Below are 14,530 nucleotides of genomic sequence, written 5' to 3'. Positions count from 1 at the left end.
TTTCATTTCTAATTTTAATGATTTGAGTCCTCTCCCTCTTTTTCTTGATGAGTCTGGCTAAAGGTTTATCAATTTTGTTTATCTTCTCAAAGAACAAGCTTTTAGTTTTATTGATCTTTGCTATTGTTTTCTTTGTTTCTATTTCATTTTTCTGCTCTGATCTTTATGATTTCTTTCCTTCTACTAACTTTGGGTGTTGTTTGTTCTTCTTTCTCTAGTGCCTTTAGGTGTAAAGTTACATTGTTTATTTGGGATTTTTCTTGTTTTTTTTGAAGATTTGGGAGAGGAGTTTGATTTTCAAGTTGCTTGGATTGATCCGACCCATGATTTTCTTCTTTCTTGAGGTAGGCTTGTATTGCTATAAACTTCCCTCTTAGAAGTGATTTTGCTGCATCCCACAGGTTTTGGATTGTCGTGTTTTCGTTGTCATTTCTCTCTAGGTATTTTTTGATTTCCTCTTTGATTTCTTCAGTGATCTCTTGGTTATTTAGTAACGTATTGTTTAGCCTACATGTGTTTGTGTTTTTTACGTTTTTTCCCCTGTAATTGATTTCTAATCTCATAGTGTTGTGGTCAGAAAACATGCTTGATATGATTTCAATATTCTTAAATTCACCAGGGCTTGATTTATGACCCACGATGTGATCTATCCTGATGAATGTTCCGTGTGCATTTGAGAAGAAAGTGTAATCTGCTGTTTTTGGATGGAATGTCTTATAAATGTCAATTAAATCTATCTGGTCTATTGTGTCATTTAAAGCTTGTGTTTCCTTATTAATTTTCTGTCTGGATGATCTGTCCATTGGTGTAAGTGAGGTGTTCAAGTCCCCCACTATTATTGTGTTACTGTCAATTTCCTCTTTTATAGCTGTTAGCAGTTGCCTTAAGTATTGAGGTGCTCTTATGTTGGGTGTGTATATATTTATAATTGTTATATCTTCTTCTTGGATTGATCCGTTGATCATTATGTAGTGTCCTTCTTTGTCTCTTGTAATAGTCTTTGTTTTAAAGTCTATTTTGTCTGATATGAGAATTGCTACTCCAGCTTTCTTTTGATTTCCATTTGCATGGAATATCTTTCCATCCTCTCATTTTAGTCTCTATGTGTCCCTAGGTCTGAAGTGGCTGTCTTGTAGGTAGGTGGCATATATATGGGTCATTTTTGTATCCATTCAGCGAAGCTGTGTCTTTTGGTTGGAGCATTTAATCCATTCACGTTTAAGGTAATTATCGATATGTATGTTCCTATTACCACTTTCTTAATTGCTATGGGTTTGTTTTTGTAGGTCCTTTTCTTCTCTTGTGTTTCGCACTTAGAGAAGTTCCTTTAGCATTTGTTGTAAAGCTGGTTTGGTGGTGCTGAATTCTGTTAGCTTTTGCTTGTCTGTAAAGCTTTTGATTTCTCCATTGAATCTGAATGAGATTCTTGCTGGGTAGAGTAATCTTGGTTGTAGGTACTTCCCTTTCATCACTTTAAATATATCATGCCACTCCCTTCTGGCTTGTAGAGTTTCTGCTGAGAAATCAGCTGTTAACCTTATGGGAGTTTCCTCATATGTTATTTGTCATTTTTCCCTTGTTGCTTTCAACAATTTATCTTTAATTTTTGTCAGTTTGATTACTATGTGTCTTGGCGTGTTTCTCCTTGGGTTTATCCTGCCTGGGACTCTCTATGCTTCCTGGACTTGGGTGGCTGTTTCCTTTCCCATGTTAGGGAAATTTTCGGCTATAATCTCTTCAAGTATTTTCTCTGGGGCTTCCCTGGTGGCGCAGTGGTTCAGAGTCTGCCTGCCGATGCAGGGGGCACGGGTTCGTGCCCCGGTCCGGGAAGATCCCACATGCCGCGGAGCAGCTGGGCCCGTGAGCCATGGTCGCTGAGCCTGCGTGACTGGAGCCTGTGCTCCGCAACAGGAGAGGCCACAACAGTGAGAGGCCCGCGTACTGCAAAAAAAAAAAAAATATATATATATATATATATTTTTTTTCCCCCTCTGGTCCTTTCCCTCTCTCTTCTCCTTCTGGGACCCCTATAATGTGAATGTTGTTGTGTTTAATGTTGTCCCAGAGGTCTCTTAGGCTGTCTTCATTTCTTTTCATTCTTTTTTCTTTATTCTGTTCTGCAGCAGTGAATTCCACCATTCTGTCTTCCAGGTCACTTATCCGTTCTTCTGCCTCAGTTATTCTGCTATTGATTCCTTCTAGTGTATTTTTCATTTCAGTTATTGTATTGTTCATCTCTGTTTGTTTGTTCTTTAATTCTTCTAGGTCTTTGTTAAACATTTCTTGCATCTTCTCGATCTTTGCCTCCATTCTTTTTCCGAGGTCCTGGATCATCTTCACTCTCATTATTCTGAATTCTTTTTCTGGAAGGTTGCCTATCTCCACTTCATTTAGTTGTTTTTCTGGGGTTTTGTCTTGTTCCTTCATCTGGTACAAAGTCCTCTGACTTTTCATTTTGTCTATCTTTCTGTGAATGTGGTTTTCCTTCCACAGGCTGCGGAATTGTAGTTCTTGCTTCTGCTGTCTGCCCTCTGGTGGATGAGGCTATCTAAGAGGCTTGTGCAGGCTTCCTGATGGGAGGGACTGGTGGTGGGTAATGCTGGGTGTTGCTCTGGTGGGCAGAGCTCAGTTAAACTTTAATCTGCTTGTCTGCTGATGGGTGTGGCTGGGTTCCCTCCCTGTTGGTTGTTTGGCCTGAGGCAACCCAGCACTGTAGCCTACCCAGGTCTTTGGTAGGGCTAATGGCAGACTCTGGGGGGGCTCACGCCTAGGAGTACTTCCCAGAACTTCTGCTGCCAGTGTCCTTGTCCCCACAGTGAGCCACAGCCACCCCCTGCCTCTGCAGGAGACCCTCCATCACTAGCAGGTAGGCCTGGTTCAGTCTCCTATGGGGTCACTGCTTCTTACCCTGGGTCCCGATGCACACACTACTTTGTGTGTGCCCTCCAAGAGTAGAGTCTCTGTTTCCCCCAGTCCTGTCGAAGTCCTGCAATCAAATCCCGCTAGCCTTCAAAGTCTGATTCTCTAGGAATTCCTCCTCCCGTTGCCAGACCCCCAGGTTGGGAACCCTGACGTGGATCTCAGAACCTTCACTCCAGTGGGTGGACTTCTGTGGTATAAGTGTTCTCCAGTTTGTGAATCACCCACCCAGCAGTTATGGGATTTGATTTTATTGTGATTGCGCCCCTCCTACCACCTCATTGTGGCTTTTCAATTGTCTTTGGATGTGGGGTATCTTTTTTGGTGAGTTCCAGGGCCTTCCTGTCGATGACTGTTCAGCAGTTAGTTGTGATCCCGGTGCTCTCGCAAGAGGGAGCGAGCGCGTGTCCTTCTACTCTGCCATCTTGAACCAATCTCTACTCCACTTTACTTCCTGAAAACAGCTCCAGTAGCTTCTGATGCCTGCAGAATAAAGTTTAAGCTCCTTACCATCCCAAGGGTGGTCCCGACTGATCACTCACGGCAGGATGAAGTATTGAACTAGTCTTTTATATGCTCTTTGGGCAGGCCCTGTCAGGCATGTGTAGTTCCTTGCCCTAGGGCCTCTGGAGGGTCAAAACTGAGCAGCTCGCACTATTTACAGTAGCCAAGACATGGAAGCAACCTAAATGTCCATCAACTGATGAATGGATAAAGAAGATGAGGTATAAAAATACAGTGGAATATTACTCAGCCAAAAAAGAATAAAATAGGGGTAGAGTGAAGATAGCAGAGTAGGAGGACGTGGAGTTCGTGTCTCTTCACAACTAGGGTACCTACTAGGTGCTGGTGGGGGACCTCGGACACCTCAGAGGATGGGAGGAACCCCTGCGTGACTGGGTAGGTCGTGTGGCAGAGGGAGTGGAGGAGAAGTGGAGGTGGGACAGGACCAGTGCCCCTGAGGGGTGGCTGGGGGAGGGGAGGGGTTCCCACTCCCAGAGGGGCCCATTCACGGTGAGGGCATCAGCAGGGATGGGGAAAGACCTTCGGGGGATCTGGGGATAGGAAAGGGAATGCAGCTAGCATTTCCCCTGCCTGCTTGGGCCCCAGTGAGCCTGCTGGGGTCCCAGGCCTGAACCACCACCCTCAAGGGCCCCCTCTGGCCACGTGGGTCCTGGGGGCGTGGGAGGGAGGGAGGACGAAAAGTAGAGGCGAGATGGGACCAGTGCCCCTGAGGGGTGGCTGGGGGAGGGGAGGGGTTCTCACGCTCGGAGGGGCCCACTCACAGTGAGGTGGCTGGGGGAGGGTATGAAACTGTGATTAAAAATCTTCCAACAAACAAGTCCAGGAACAGATGGTTTCACAGGTGAATTCTATCAAACATTTAGAGAAGAGCTAACACCCATCCTTCTCAAACTCTTCCAAAAAATTGCAGAGGGAGGAACACTCCCAATCTTGTTCTATGAGGCCACCATCACCCTGATACCAAAACCAGGCAAAGATGTCACAAAAAAAGAAAATTACAGACCAATATCACTGATGAACATAGATGCAAAAATCCTCAACAAAATACTAGCAAACAGAATCCAACAAGATATTAAAAGGATCACACACCATGATCAAGTGGGATTTATCCCAGGGATGCAAGGATTCTTCAATATATGCAAATCAATCAATGTGATACACCATATTAAGAAATTGAAGGAGAAAAACCATATGATCATCTCAGTAGATGCAGAGAAAGCTTTTGACAAAATTCAACACCCATTTATGATAAAAACCGTCCAGAAAGTGGGCATAGAGGGACCCTACCTCAACATAATAAAGGTCATATACGACAAACCCACAGCCAACATCGTTCTCAATGGTGAAAAACTGAAAGCATTTTCTCTAAGATCAGGAACAAGACAAGGATGTCCACCCCCACCACTATTATTCAACATAGTTTGGGAAGTCCTAGCCACGGCAATCAGAGAAGAAAAATAAATAAAAGGAATACAAATTGGAAAAGAAGTAAAACTGTCACTGTTTGCAGATGACATGATACCATACGTAGAGAATCCTAAAGATGCCACCAGAAAACTACTAGAGCTAATCAATGAATTTGGTAAAGTAGCGGGATACAAAATTAATGCACAGAAATCTCTTGCATTCCTATACACTAATGATGAAAAATCTGAACGAGAAATTAAGGAAACACTCCCATTTACCATTGCAACAAAAAGAATAAAATACCTAGGAATAAACCTACCTAAGGAGGCAAAATACCTGTACTCTGAAAACTATAAGATGCTGATGAAAGAAATCAAGGAAGACCCAAACAGATGGAAAGATATACCATGTTTGTGGTGTGGAAGAATCAATATTTTCAAAATGGCTATACTACCCAAGGCAATTTATGGATTCAATGCAATTCCTGTCAAATTAGCAATGGCATTTTTCACAGAACTAGAACAAAAAATCCTAAAATTGGTATGGAGACACAAGAGACCCTGAATAGCCAAAGCAGTCTTGAGAAAGAAAAACGGAGCTGGAGGTATCAGGCTCCCTCGGTGCTCTGTGATGACCTAGATGGGTGGGATGGGGGCGGTGGGAGGGAGGTCCAAGAGGGAGGGGATATTGATATACATATAGCTGATTCACTTCATTGTACAGCAGAAACTAACACAACATTGTAAAGCAATTATACTCCAATAAAAAAAGAATAAAATAATGCCATTTGCAGCAACATGGATGGACCTAGAGAGTACACTAAGTGAAGTAAGTCAGAAAGAGAAAGACAAATACTATATGATATCACTTATATGTGGAATCTAAAGTATGACACATATGAACTTATTTACAGAACAGAAACAAACTCACACACATAGAAAACAAACTTATGGTTACCAAAGGGGATAGTGGGGTGGGAGAGGGATAAATTAGGAGCTTGGGATTAGCAGATACAAACTACTATATATAAAATAGATAAACAACAAGGTCCTACTGCATAGTACAGGGAACTATATTCAATATCCAGTAATAAACCATAATGGAAAAGAATATGAAAAAGAATATATATATATAAATATAAGTGAAGCACTTTGCTGTACCCCAGAAACTAACACAACATTGTAAATCAACTATACTTCAATCAAAACAAAACAAAGCAAAACCAGACAAACAAAAAAAACTGAGCTGCTCAAGGCAAGTCCTCTTTCCAGTCTTTAGGGAAAGCCTGGGTTGATCGAAGAGGTCCTGCTGGGTGACAAGGGAGGAACAGGAGGGGAGAGGCTTCTCTCAGAGTGGGCGGGAAGGGGTAGAGAATCCCGAGGATAGAGGTAGGGATAGAGGTTGGCAACCCTGCAAGCACTGGGGATGCCCTGCTCTGTGGCAGTGCCCTGGGAAGGTGCCCAGATCCAAGAGAACCAGCTGGCTGGCACTCCTGAGGGCCCGGACTCCAGGCTCCAGGACTGCCAACCTGAAAAAGATTCCTAGCCCCTGAAAATCAATTCAAGCACTGTCTTGGAATATCCAAAGGCCCCAAACTGATATGCCAGCTGGGTGCCGCTGTACCGACTTAAAGAAGGACATGTTCCTTTACTCTGAACATAAGTTTACATGGATCAAAAATACCCATATTCCCCATTAAGAGCCCCCCTGTTCTGAATAAAGGATTCTGGGAAACCAAATTATTTTGTGGAAAGCTCACTTAGCAAAAGTGGTAAACATGTGTACCCAGTCCCCTTTCTTCCCTTCCCCGTTACCAACAATACTCCTATATTATTGGGGGTAGCGATGTGCCGGATAGAAAATGACTGCATTTAAGGATGACCATTGAGATGTAAGTGGAAGTTGGTGGTGAGATTTCTAGGAGAGGTCTTTTGTCCCTTGCCCTTCTCCTACTTCCTGCCTGGAATGTGGGTGTGATGATAGACTTCCAGCAAACATTTTGTGACCTGAAGGATGTAAGCCATGCCCTAAGGTTGAAGGAGTAGAAAGATAGAAAGAACCTGGGTCCCAGATGCCTGTGGAGCCACCATATCAGCCTTGGTCTGCTTATCTCTGGACTTCGTTCAAATGAAAGAGAAATAGACTTATTTTTTGTTTTTTGATTTTTTTTTATTGGAGTATAATTGCTTTACAATGTTGTGTTAGTTTCTGCTGTACAATGAAGTGAATCAGCTATATGTATACTTATACCCCCTCCCTCTTGGACCTCCCTCCCCACCCCCATCCCACCCATCTAGGTCATCACAGAGCACAGAGCTGAGATCCCTGTGCTATATATACAGCAGGTTCTCACTAGCTTTCTATTTTACACATGGTAGTGTATTTATGTCAAACCTAATCTCCCAATTCATCCCACCCTCCCCTTCCCCCCGTGTCCACACATCCATTCTCTACATCTTCGTCTCTATTCCTGCCCTGCAAATAGGTTCATCTGTACCATTTTTCTAGATTCCACATATATGCATTAATATATATTTGTTTTTCTCTTTCTGACTTACTTCACTCTGTATGACAGACTCTAGGTCCATCCACATCTCTATAAACGACCCAATTTCATTCCTTTTTATGGCTGAGTAGTATTCCATTATATATATATGTACCACATCTTCTTTATCCATTCATCTTATATCTTGTTTAAGCCACTTATTTATTTTCTGTTTTACCAGCCACACCTAATCCTAACTGGTAAAGCAAGCATAGAATCAGAGCTCAGGAAAGAGAATAGCCCAGAGGGATAGCTCACAGAGGCCAGAGTATGAGTGCAGAGCCCTTGCTATCCACCCCAGAGACCACCTGTGGCAGGAGCCTCAAAGATGGCCCCAATGATCCTCACCTCTGAGTGTTCACTCTCTTGTGTACATCCCTCCCGCAATGAATAGGGCTGGCCTGTCTAGCCAATAGGATACCACATAAGTAACAGTGTGTGACTTCTGAGGGCCATAAGAGACACTGTAGCTTTCGCCTTGCTGTCTCTTGATTCAGTCCTGGGGAGAGCCAGATGCCATATTTGTGAGGACACTCTCGCAGCCCTATGGAGAGGTGTGAGGAACAGGTGAGGAACAGGGACCGCCTGTCAACAGCCAGCCCCGTGAGTCAGCCATCTTGGAAGTCAAGTCCCCGGAGACTGCAGCCCAGGCTGGACTGCACCTCATGAGAGAACCTGAGTCAGAACTACTCCCAGACTCCTGACCCACAGACACCATGAGATAATAAGTGCTCATTGTTGTTTTAAGCTAAGTTTTGTTATACATCTGTAGCTAACCAATACACTACCACGTGGGGACCTCTCAGACAGCTTGTCTCTTGCTTCTGGTAGGTGGAACACAGCCAGATTCCTGCTCTGTGGGCCATGGGCTCTGAAGCAGAGCAGGTTTTAGGTTTTTCTGAGGGCATGGTCTTTTTCTGTTTAGCTCCCCTTCACACCTGTGGTAGCCAGCCTCCAAGATGGCCTCTGGTGATCTCTGCTTCCTGGTGTTCACGCCTTTGTGTAATCCTCTCCTGTTGAGTGTGGGTTGGACTTAGTGAGTAGAATAAGGCAGGAACGATGACGGGTGACCAGGAGACTAGGTCATAAAAGGCAGAGTGGCTCATCTCTCAATCTCTCTCTCCCTCCCTATGCTGTGGGAAAGCTTGTCTCGAGCAGCCCTATAGAGAGGCCCCACGTGGCAAGGCACTGAGGCCTCCTGCCAACAGCCATGTGAATGAACTCAGAAGCAGATCCTCTAGGCCCAGTCAAGTCTTGGGAGACCACAGTCCTGGCCGACAGCTTGACTATAGCCTCCACTGAGCACCCAGATTCCCAACCCTCAGAAACTATGTGTGATAATAACTGTCCATTGTTTTAAGCTGCCAAGTTGCAGACTAATTTGTTAAGCAGCAGTGTGTAACCAATATCTTCCCCATCACAGTGTAGTGGTTAACAGCTGAACTCTGAAACTAGACTGTCTGGACTTAAATCCTGGTTAGGCTACTTTGAGGCTGTGTGACCTTAAGCACGTAACTTCATCTTTCTGTGCCTCAGCTTCCTCAGTTATAAAATGGGGGATACCACTGTTACCTACCTCATAAGGTTGTGAGGATTAAATACAAACATAAAAAGGGCTTAGCAAGGTGCCTGGCATATAATTAGCAGTCGGTAAATGTCAATTGCTAGTTTGGTTGGTACGATCCTGGCTGATGCAGAGACAGTGTGGGGATGAAGTGAGGGAAACACCTGCCAGTAGCACCAGGCTCATGACCTCCAGAGAAGTAAGGGGGGATGAGTATATGCAAATCCTGAAACAGGCCCCCGTGGTTTTGCCTCCAAGTAGAGCATAACCGGGCTCTGCGTATTGCAGGTGGGACCACGCTGCCTGGGTGAGGAGAGGCAGCCTTCAGGATGGTTCTGTGGATGCCAAGGCCTCAGGTCATGCCCATCCCTGGGTGATGCAGCCACGATTCTGAGCATGCGTCCCTGGATTGTAACATCCCTGCTCTGGAAGATGGTCAGAGAACGCTTTAGAAAGCTTGGACTGCGGCTGAAACTGGAAATGCTGGAATTTCTGGTTTCCAGTATGCAGGAAGTGTGAGTTTCCCTTTTCCCAAAGGAAAAAACATTTGATTCCAATTGATCTGTAGGCCTGGAATAAGCTTTTTTCCTCAACTGGAAGGTATTATGGACTGTGTATGCTGAAGGAGAGAAGGGTTAGGAAAATGTAAGCAAGAAACTTTTACCATAAAAGTAAAATACATTCCTAAGTGAAAGAAACCAGTCTGAAAAGGCTTACATACTGCATGATTCCAACTATATGATATTCTGGAAAGCACAAAACTACGGACACAGTAAAAGGATCAGTGGTTTCTGGAGGTGGGGGAGGGATGAATAGGATACGTGTCATTATACATCTGTCCAAACCCGTACAACACCAAGAGTGAACCATAATGTAAGCTATGGACTTCGGGTGATGATGTGTCAGTGTAGGTTCATCAATTGCAACAAACGTACCACTCTATGGGGCATGTTGATTACGGAGAGGGCTCTGCATGTGTCGGGGCAGGGGCGATATGAGAAATCTCTGCACCTTCCTCTCAAGTTCGCTGTGAACCCAAAACTGCTCTAGAAAATAAAATCTATTTGTTTAAAAAGTAAAGTGAGAAAGAGCATTTGATTTGAGGGCATATTATTTAGAACTCCGTTGAGTACAAGTACCAGAAGTTTCAAGATTACTGAACCTCCGAAGAAGGTTATAGGTCATAGGTGTCTGATGAATCGGAAGACAGAGATTTTTGCTCTGGAAGATGGGAGGGTGCTGCAGTGGGCCTCAGAAAGGCCTGGAAGGCAGCAGGGAATACATGTAGAGGGAGAACTGCTGTGGCCTGTTCCTCTCTATTCCAGCATCTCTTTATTCTCTCTCCCTCTCTCCTCCTCAGCCTTTTGTCCCCCCACAGAGCTTGCCTTCTCAGGCCTACAGCATCCCACAGCCCCCCTACTTACACAGAATGGCTTTCTGGCTCTTCATAAACACTGTTTTCTTTTTCTCCATCCCAATCCTAAATTCCTGGGCAAGGGGACGCTTGGTGGCCCAGTACCTTGGGGCCGATGTCTGCTCCCTGCGCCAGCAACTCTGGCCATGGGGCAGGGGTGGGAGCACCTTACAAAGGAAGCTGTCTGGAGCCCATCCCTGCAAAACAGCAAATGGGTGTACCAGGAGCTGTGCAGGGCTGGTGACTTTTAGCTGGGCCCAGTTCTGTGACCTGTGACAGTCGTCCCCCAGAAGCAGGCTATCATGTTAGCTGCTGGCAGAAATCTGCCCCACTTTCTGTGCTTGGCGGCTGGTGCCTGCTTTCCCTTTTGATTTAAGGCCGGTGCAGGGGCTTGGATTTGGAGCGTGGCATTGGAGGAACTCTTCAATGCCAACTAGCCTTAATTCCTCCTTCTTATATAACTAAATGGCAACTGAGAGGATATTTGGATTCCGCTTGCTTTTTTTTTTTCGTTGCAGTTTAGTTATTAATTAGTGTGCCAAAAAAAAAAAGTAAGTAATAAAATATCCTTGTTTATGTTCTAGTCCGTGGGCCTGTGTGCTCATTAGTTTGCAGCCTGGCGTGGGGATCGGGAACGCTGGGCCCCCAGGGAGTGGGCCGGACCGAGGGTGTCAGCGTCTTCCGTTGCGGAGGCGATGGGCCAATGCAATTCGTTCCTCTTCCTCCCTCCCTCTCTCCCCCACCCCTCCCCTCCCCTTCCTCCCTCCCTCTCTCCCCACCCCTCCCCTCCCCTTCCTCCCTCCCTCTCCCCACCTCCCTCCCCCCACCTTCCTCCCTCCCTTCCCCCTCACCACCTTCCTCCCTCCCTCCCCCCTCACCACCTTCCTCCCTTCCCCCCCACCCTCCCTCGCCTCCCCGCGGGTTCTGGGCGTCCTTGCAAGGCAACCGCTTCCTGAGAGGGTGGCTTGGAGGCCAGCGCAGTCATTCTTTAAGGAAGGGGGGATGGGATCAACAAGGCAGTTGAAACCCGGTTCTAGGCGGCCTCCGGTGGTGCCCCCCGCGGGGTCCAAGCCGCCCCACCTCCGCGACTGCCCGGAGCCCCGATGCGGACTGTGCTGGCTGCCGCCACCCGGCCTTCCGTGATGCACCCCTTCACTTCGGGGTGGATCGGAGCCGGAGGATGCGGGGGCTCCCGGAGAGTGTGACTCAGAGGGGCAGAGGTCCCCCAATTCTCGAAGCCTGCGAGCCCCAGGGCGACCCTTAGCCCCAGGGCAGCGCGCTTGTCCCCTTGCAAAGATGGACTGCGGGGGTGGGGGTGGGGCCGATTGGTGAACGGGGCTTCTGGCCCCTCCCTGGAGGGCTTGGAGGGTTGTAATTCAGGCTGGCCCGCCTTTTCCAGCCCCTCTCAGCTCCATCCTCCCCTCCATCCCCAACCCCCCTCACCCCGAGCCGGAGCCCCAGCCGTCGGGCAGGTCCGGCAGGCTGTCCGGGGCAGTCCTGACCTGACGTGGCAGGAAGGAGGGAAGGAGGGTTGAGCAGCCTGGCCGGGAGGCCGCACTTCTTATCGCCCCCTCCCACCCGGGGCTGGGGGGCTGGGGGCTCCTGCCCCGCTGGAGCCGGGCCGGCTGAGGGCGCCAGCTGCCTTGGGAGCCGGTTTTGGAGGTGGGGTCACGCCGGGCTCTTAGGCCTTGTTCACCTCATGACACACCAAGAAATTTTATATAATATCTCTAAGACATTCAGGGGAGAACTGGAGAGTATTTGGAGAGTCAAAATGTGGCCTGCTGGAAAAGAAAAAAAAGTATTTCTGTGTATTATGTAATCATTTCTGTGTATTATGTAAAAAAATTAAGTGTGTTGAATATCAAGTATGTATATACATTTTTCTAATGAAATCTTTCCAACCCTCCCTTTTATTTTTTACTTTTACTATGGAAAATTTCAAACATATACAAAAATAGATGAGTAGATAATCCCCAGCTTCAATAATTATCAACACAGGGCCAATTTTGTTTCTTCTCTACACCCACCCACTTCTTCCCCCTCCTATTATATCTTTTCAATTTTTAATGATAAGTTAAGCTTGCGTTTTAATTAGCCTTTGCTGTGTAACAAGCCACCCCAAGGAATAGTGGCTGAAAACAACAATATTTTGATTTGTCATGATTTGGTTGGCTGGGTACTTCCTCTTGCCAGTTTTGACTGGACTCACTCAAGAGGGAGGATCAGCTGGGCTGGAAGGTTCCAGATGGCCTGACTCACATGTCTAGCTGTGGACTAGGACTCCTCAGGTCTCCTCTCCTCCATGGCTTCTCGTGTTCTAGTAGGCTAAGTGGGCTTCTTTATATGGCAACCAGAACCTTCTGGGAGAATCAAGGCAGAAGCCTCAAGCTTCCTGAGCTAACTGTGGCAGTCTCAAGTCACTTCCACCCACTTCTATTGGCCAAAGCAGGTCACAAGGCCAGTCCAGACTCTGGGATAGGAGGGTAGAGAAATAGACCCACCCTCGGATGGGAGGAACAAAGTGCAGTGACACATTGCAAAGTGAATGCTAGCATGTGAGGGATTGGTGGTCTTTAACCAATCTAGTACACAGCTTTTATCAACATATCTTTTTACATGAGATTTTATGCTTGCAATGGCCACACACAATTCCTGATCTAGACTTTTTAATGATAAACAAAATGCTTGATAGTCACCATCAAGGAGAAACTTTGTTAGTACAGGTAAGCAATTGACATTTTTTATCATCCATTTAAAGTTGTACAACAATTGAAATTATATTTAAAGAATCTGGCAGCTCTTCCTTTAGTGGGCAGATGAAAAGTTGATATTTCTCATGGTAATGCAAATGAATGTTTGACTCCAGACATCTCTCCCTATAGACACTTGAAAATGAAGATGAAGGTCTTATTTGAAGGAGGCATGTGCATTATGAGAGCAGTAGACCTGCAGTTGGCATGGACACCATAAAATCACACATCAGCCACAAAAGGATAAAGGTGTCTGATACATGTGGAGATGGGGTTTCAGGGCACGCTGCGGGGACCCTGCTCTGCCAGCCTCATATTACACTGCCAAGGCTCGGTCCATGACAACCTCTGGTGGGGCAAGAACAGGCATGGCAATGAGCTCCAAGTTAGGGGCTCCAATTAGTTGTTGTTGGTTTTTTTTTAATGGAGGCATGGTTGATTTACAGTGTTGTGGTAGTTTCTGCTGTACAGTAAAGTAATTCAGTTCTTTTCCATTATGGTTTATTACAGGATATTGAATATAGTTCCCTGTGATCCAATTAGTTTTTGAACAAGCCAAAGGAAAGGCTCTTCAGAGTTGTAGTTACTCTTAGCAGAACTGTCATAGTACTGAAGAGTCTTCTTTTATGGAAGATGATGGATTTTGCCTTAACTTTCTTGTCCTTAATATCCACCTTGTTGCCACACAACATAATGAGGTTGTTTTCACATACTTGTACCAGATCTCTGTGCCAGTTAGGCACATTCCTGTAAGCTCTCGATGTTACGTCAAACGTTAAAATTCTACGTTGGGTTTGGATATAATAGCCATCTCTCCATCCACCAAATTTCTCCCGACCAGCTCAATATATCCCATACATTGACCTTAATAGGTCCTCTGCTGGTGTGGAACACAAAGGAATGGACCTCAACCTCAAACATGGCAACGTTCTTCTCCAGTCACCAGTCAGTGACGTTTCATGAATGTAGTTTTTCCATCACCAACCAATACAAGTTTGAACGGAGCTTGTGATTCTCCTTGGGCAGCCATCATGATGTTTCTTCCAGAAGCATCTCCATGCTGAGGGTGCTATGACCATTATTCTTGCATTTACTATTAACATGTTAGCGTGCCCCATCTGTGTACCGCCTTTGTAAAATTAGGCAACAGTCTTCAAGACTACTCTCACTTCTGACACCAACTGCAGAGTTCAGGGGTCCCCAAGATCACCCTCAGGTCTGATTATTTGCTAGAAAGACTCACAGAACTCACTGAATGCTTTTATACTCGTGGTTACAGTTTATCACTGTGAAAGGATACGGATTGAAATCAGTCAAGGGAAGAGACGCAGGGGGGCAGGGTCCGGAGAGGTCCAAACCCGGAGCTTCCATTTGTCCTCTCCCAGTGGCGTCATGGATAGTGC

General features: G+C 46.0%; 1 pseudogene; it reads right to left on the bottom strand.

Annotated features, from left to right (window-relative positions):
* Positions 1-11,407: 11,407 nt before the first annotated feature.
* Positions 11,408-14,157, bottom strand: LOC114905779 (annotated as a pseudogene).
* Between the last annotated feature and the right edge of the window lie 373 nt (positions 14,158-14,530).

This window comes from Monodon monoceros, unplaced genomic scaffold, assembly GCF_005190385.1.
Source record: "Monodon monoceros isolate NGI ecotype Baffin Bay Population unplaced genomic scaffold, NGI_Narwhal_1 Super_Scaffold_22, whole genome shotgun sequence".
Taxonomy (NCBI): Eukaryota; Metazoa; Chordata; class Mammalia; order Artiodactyla; family Monodontidae; genus Monodon; species Monodon monoceros.
The sequence above is the reverse complement of the archived record's forward strand: the minus strand, read 5'-3'. Positions and strand labels throughout refer to the sequence as shown.